Consider the following 6,245-nt stretch of genomic DNA (forward strand, 5'->3'; position numbering starts at 1 on the left):
ACCCCCTCAGGAGCTGAGAGAAGGGGGGTGCCGTCACTGTCGGTGAACCCCTCTGGAACTGGCAGAAGTGGGGCAGCATTGTTGTCATCGTCAGCGAAGCCCTCTGGAGGAGGGACTGAGGTGGTGTCGCAGCTGTCGACCCTCCGGGGAACAGGAATGGGGCAGCGTCAGTGCCCCCCTCAGGAGGAAGGGCAGAAGTGGCGTCAAGCTCTGTCGACCCACCAGGGACCAGGAGCAGGTGCAACGTTGATGTCATTGTCAGTGCACCCCTCAAGGACAGGAACAGGAACAGGTTCAAAGGCGGCTTCGGCTTCAGTATAGTTTGCATATTGACACTGGGCCAGGCAAAAGACTTCAGTGCAGGAAGGGAGAGTGGATCTGCCAACTCTCCTTTCAGTTCCTGTCTGCTTGCACGTGCTTCAGCTGGAGTCAGGGGGGGTCTCCTCAGAGCAGGGCTGGGCTGTGGGTGTGTGAAAAACTGCCCCTGCTCTGATGGAGGTGTGGGAGCTCTGTGAGTTTGTGGCTCTGGCAGACCGGAGGTGTGGGCGAACAGGTGTATTGAGCTGATGTGTGGCATGAAAACTGTCCCTCAGGTGTCTGTCTGTGGGTATACTGCTGAAACGTGAGTAGTCCTCGCTGGCTGAGTTCATGGTGGCCAGATTGTAATGTTAGGAATCGGTGCGTGAAGCTGCCGATAATATCAAGGGTGAACTCAATTATAGCGCCAGACGAGGATAAGTGAATAACAGTTTCTTTAATAAGAGCACGGACAACAAAACCATACAGAAAACTACGTGAACACAAAACACACACTCAGGTCAAAAATACAGTCCAGGGTCAGAGGTAGCAAACTTACACAGCCGAGGAATCCACAAACAAGACGTCAGAGAGCGAAGTCCAATAATCCATACACAGAAAGCAGTCCGAATCAGGAGGGCAAGGCAGAACACAACGGTCAAAATACAGTCTGGGGTCAAAACAGGAAATACAGGCACAAGCAAAAACGCTGGAAAGTCTGACATGAGTTAGAGAACAATCTGGCAACTTCCCACAGGGTGAGAAGCTGCTATATACTGTTGTGAGCAGGTGTGGGTAATCAGAAGCAGGTGAAACCAATTTGGATAATGAGCTAAAGTTCCGGGGAGTCAGGGTGAGCTGGGGACAGAAAGTGGTATCAAAATAAAAACATGACAGGAAACAAATGGGACAGAATCATGACAAATTAAACTGCTAGTTTTTTATTACATGTAATTCACTGCTCGTGCCAACTCCCTCCAAAACCACTCAGATGAGCTGGGCCTAACTTGAAACCTGTAACAGCATTCCAAAACTTCCAGATTTCCTCAGATCTTATTGGAGGAATCTTTGGTTATCATGTGTGATTTTAAAACTGCAAAAATGTGACGGGGAATCACAATGACTCTCCAACCAACTGAGTATTAAAATGACTTAAATGGGACCATGCTAATGCAGATACAGTATGTATGTGAGAAGTGTATGAGATGTAGGCCTACACTGGCTGCCTGAGACCACTACTATTCAGCTACTCAGAAGATCAGTTATAATAATAATCATCTTTATTTGGCTAAGTATGTTACAAACAAGGAGTTTAGTTTTAAGTATAGAACTGAGGCAGCCATCTGCAGTGCCAACTCACACCGATGGCTCTAAACATCGGGGCAACTTGGGGTTTCAATGTCTTGCCCAAGGACACTTCGACATGTGGACTGCAGACACTGTGATTCGAACCACCAAGCCTCTGGTTGGGAGGCGACTGCACTAGCCACTGAACCACAGCCACCCCCAGTTTAGTTAAAAGAAATGTTCTTTTGACTTATACTGTAATACTGGTTTTATAATCACAGTTTCTCAAGCAAACAAACAGCAGACTGAACAAAAACAAGTGGCTGCCATTAGTGGCTACAGTAATACTGACAGCAGTGCCAGTGAAAATCGTGAGTTGAGATGTTTTGAATTCTAAAAGTGGTTGTTGTTCAGTAAAATGTTGGAGAGGTACTCTGCCTCCAAACCTGCAGACCAGTCAAGAGGACATAAAGTAATATTGCTGAATGTTTGATGTGTTTAAGTGTTGGTGTTAAACTTGACTTTAATCTCTCCATACTGTTGCAGGCCAGTCTCCTGTGCCCCAGTGCACAGTAAAACAATTACAAGTACATACAGTAAAAAACACAGGAGGGGAATTTAAAGGGGGTGCCAGGGTTGTTTGTGCCACTCAGTCACTCGCTAATGAGTAATCAACTTTCACAGCTTGAGTGTTGGGGTGGTAATTCGGGTTGCACACCATGTTCCCGAACCGTGGAGTAGTGATTCATTATCATGGAGATCTGTATAATCAAACAATTAGTGAATTTCTTCTCATCAACATGGCCTGCTCCCTGTCTGATGTGTTTGCTGGTGACGTGGGGCTGGGAATGGAAGGGGATGGTAGTCGCTGACAACTGGCTGCCTGCATGATGTTCCCTGGCTGTTTTCCAGTTTGGGGCACTGCAAGGGTTAAACAGCTCTGATGGATGCTCACACACTCTGTGGATGTGTCAGACTGAGGAGGTAAACCACTGGGACAGGAGTTGACAAGACACTAAAATGTGAGTGTGAAGGAGGGTGAGAGTGAGAGAGGAAGAGTTGTTTATGAGAGATGAAGGGAGAGAGAAATGTGTCAACTCTTGTTCCTTGCTTCTGAAAACAGATTAACTTGACTCTTTATGGCACTGGGAAATGAAAACAAAGCAACATTCTCAAGATGCTACATTTTTAATTCTTATATATCTCATGTGACTGGCTCGAGATTAGCTAATATCTTTTTAACAAGATCTTAAAGCCTGTTTATACTGCTTTGTTTGCATTGTTTGCACTGTTTGTTGCTGTTAATATTGCTTATTTTGTTACATACCCATTTGGTTTATTGTATACTTGCCTCTTGCATGGGGATATGTACATACCCATTGAGAGCTGATGTACCAGAGTCAAATTCCTTGTGTGTCTGACACACCTGGCCATTAAAGCTGATTCTGATTCTTATTCTTTTCTCAGAGTTAAAAAGAGTTGATCACTTTGGATGGTGCCAGATCTCATTAATCAACACTTCTTTCTTGAGATCTTTAAAAACGAATGTATTATTTTCATATAAAAATTGTGCATTTCATTACAGTCAGAAAATAATATTTATTCTTCCTCAAACCCAGTGAGTGGTGTAGGTTTACTAGAATCAGTTGTTTGGCATTCGACATATGAACCCATTTAGCCAAATGGCTGAAAGGTTTTGTGTTTATTTATTTATTTTTAATATACTATACACAAAAGCAAACTTGTGACCCTGTTGGTCAAATCTGACAGAAGTGAATGAGATTATAGATTCACAGAAAATCTAAAGGAAGAGAAATTGCCATCAAAAACACAACACAGCTGGGAAGATATTACAGGTAAATCTGCTGCTGACTGTTGTGGAAATAAACAAATAAAACTACCTGTGCTGTTTTACCTTCTGTTATGTTATATGTAAATCTGCTGCTGACTGTTTTTTTTTTTTTTTTTTTTTTTTTTTTGTGGGTTTTTTCCTCTTTGGCGCTTTTCTCATTTGCAACACTGTTCATGTATACTGTACCTCATATGCTATTTGCACCTCATCACCAATGCCCTGGTGATGCTGGACCATCTGACAATTTCCTATTATTGTTTGCACTACTGTCACTGACTGTACATGGTTTTGAGTCACAGCTTATTGGCTGTACCATCTAGATTTATCCTAATTATGTTAATCCAGTTCTTATTCTATTCTATTTCTATTCTACTTTATTCTATTTTAGTTCCTAAAGGTTATGGCACCCAGTAGTAGGTGAGAGAGAAACTGTATTTTGATTTCTGTATGTCTTGCACATATGGTGAATTGACAATAAAATCCTTAAACCCTGAACCTTGAAGATAAATGATATCTGGGTGAGTCAGTGTGAAACCACCTCAGAAATAAAATACAGCTCCAATGATGGAGCTATTAAAACAATGAAAGAAAACAAGGATATTTTGAAATCTCTCAGGGCTGGCCCACTGGCTGAACTAATGACACTTAATGCCACCAATCTTGTGTTGAAGAAATGTGTGCAAACTGTGGTGTAATTATCACACTCTAACAGAGTATTTGTGGGGCTCTTTGACTCACAGACTTTCCCCCACACATTCCTAACTTTAAATGTTTATACTGCAGGTGGTGCTCTCATCTGCCAGGTCAGACATGGTGGCTAGTGATTCTCTTGCAAGCTCCACAGTGTGATTTGTCATGGTTCTTTGTGCAGGTGTTTGACTGGAGTGAGTCCTAAGTGGAACTGGGAACTTTTTCAAACCCCCTATGTTCCTTACAGGCACAAGTGTGACACAATGGCCATGTGCCTTTTTCTCATGCTAAAATGCACTTCACACTTCGTTTTGTACTTAATGTCATGCACAAATAAAATCTATTTCGTTTCATGATTAATTTGCCACCCTCCTTGACGAGGCCTTGTGGCCAAAAACCTACATATTTGCTAGCAAAATGTCTCCTGCAACATTACAGCATATTTATTATATGGTAACATGTTGTTTTGAGTCATACTTGTCTTTAGACAGTAACCTCATTCTAACTTTTCATTTAAAACTACTAAAAAATGAACAACTAAACTGGTAAAAAAAACTAAACTACTAAGAAACAAACTACTAAACTTACCCCATAGCACTTTGTATGTGTGACCAGGCAGATTAATATTATTTAAATTGACATTATTTACTTATTTACTTATTTAACAGCATTTGAAACCCCGCTAAATGTAACATGCTGCACCAGTCATGAGGCACTAGTACACCTTTATTAGATGCATTTGTAGCTCTAATAATTTAATCAAAGAATTTGCATAATGCTTCTTTATTGGTTTTGCATGAAACCAACATCAGTCCCACCAGTGAATAATCCACAGCCAAAATCAAATTTGTTTGTCTCTGTTGTGATGAATAGTGTTTCATAAAGTGAACAAACCTTTCCATTATTCCTTCTGCAGCGGGAGCACCAATGACAACACACTGTATATTACTTATCTGGTGAAAATAGGCTAGCTGGGAGATATTATGCATATGATAAATAATATATTCAGCCAGACTTACCATATTAGGATTAACCATATGTGGGATATACAGTATGTGCGTGTGAAACAGAGAAACTATTTATACAGTATGTGTTGATGATTACAGGTCTTCAGTTGAGTATTGAAGCAGCAGATGAAAACACAGCAGAATAGGAAATAAACAATTACTGTCACTGTAGCAGACTGAACAAAAACAAGTGGCTGCCAGTAGTTACTGAGCTACTGAGAAAAACACCGGAATCAAATTCACAATCCAGAGACACCATAGAACAGTTCAGAGGAAATGCAGAGGGTGAAGTCAGCAGGCAGGGTGAATGACAAAGGCAGACACCCGCCCCTCACCAAGGGATGGTCAGGATGGTTGTGGTGGACAGTCTGCCAACCTACAAGTGCTGTGCTAGTCCCACGGTTCCCACCCTGGGGTCCGCTCTCCTCTGTGGGTGCGAAACGGATTGTCTATATATAGATATATAGTCAATCGATAAGAATTCCATAGTGTCAACTGGCTTTAGATGAAAGCAATGACTTTCTTGTGCCTGTTAGGTGGCTGTACACATAGATGTAGTTTCCACAGGGAGACACATAATCTTCAGCTCTTTCAAGTACAAAAAGTTTTTTGTCCCTTTCATTTTTATTGTATCTAGTAAAACCTTTCTGAATATTGTTGTCTGACTGTCCAACTATGACAGTCCTTGAGAGGAAATCTGAGTTGACAGATAAAGTACATTTCTCTTTTTAGTTAAAAACACAACATTATATCAATAAGTATCAGCTATTTATAAAGAAAACATGATTTTCACAGTACAGAGGTTTTGGTTATACCACTATTATTATAAAAAACAGAACTTCCACTTTAAAGGAGTTTGGGTCAGAAAACATTGACTGACACTGTACCACAGATGAGTGGTCAGTTCATTCTCACTGTGAAACATTGTGTTTGTGTCCATTACTGTTGTAACACAAGCCACAATATCTTCTTAAACCAAAACAGTAGTTTGTAAATCAGTTTGTAAATGTAATGTAACCGTGACAGTGAAAGTCTCCAACATAACAGTGACCTATTAACCCTGTACAGAACTTGACAAGACTGCTCAGATTCCTTAGTGATCATAACATCAA

Source organism: Monopterus albus, unplaced genomic scaffold, assembly GCF_001952655.1.
Source record: "Monopterus albus unplaced genomic scaffold, M_albus_1.0 scaffold81.1, whole genome shotgun sequence".
Classification (NCBI taxonomy): Eukaryota; Metazoa; Chordata; class Actinopteri; order Synbranchiformes; family Synbranchidae; genus Monopterus; species Monopterus albus.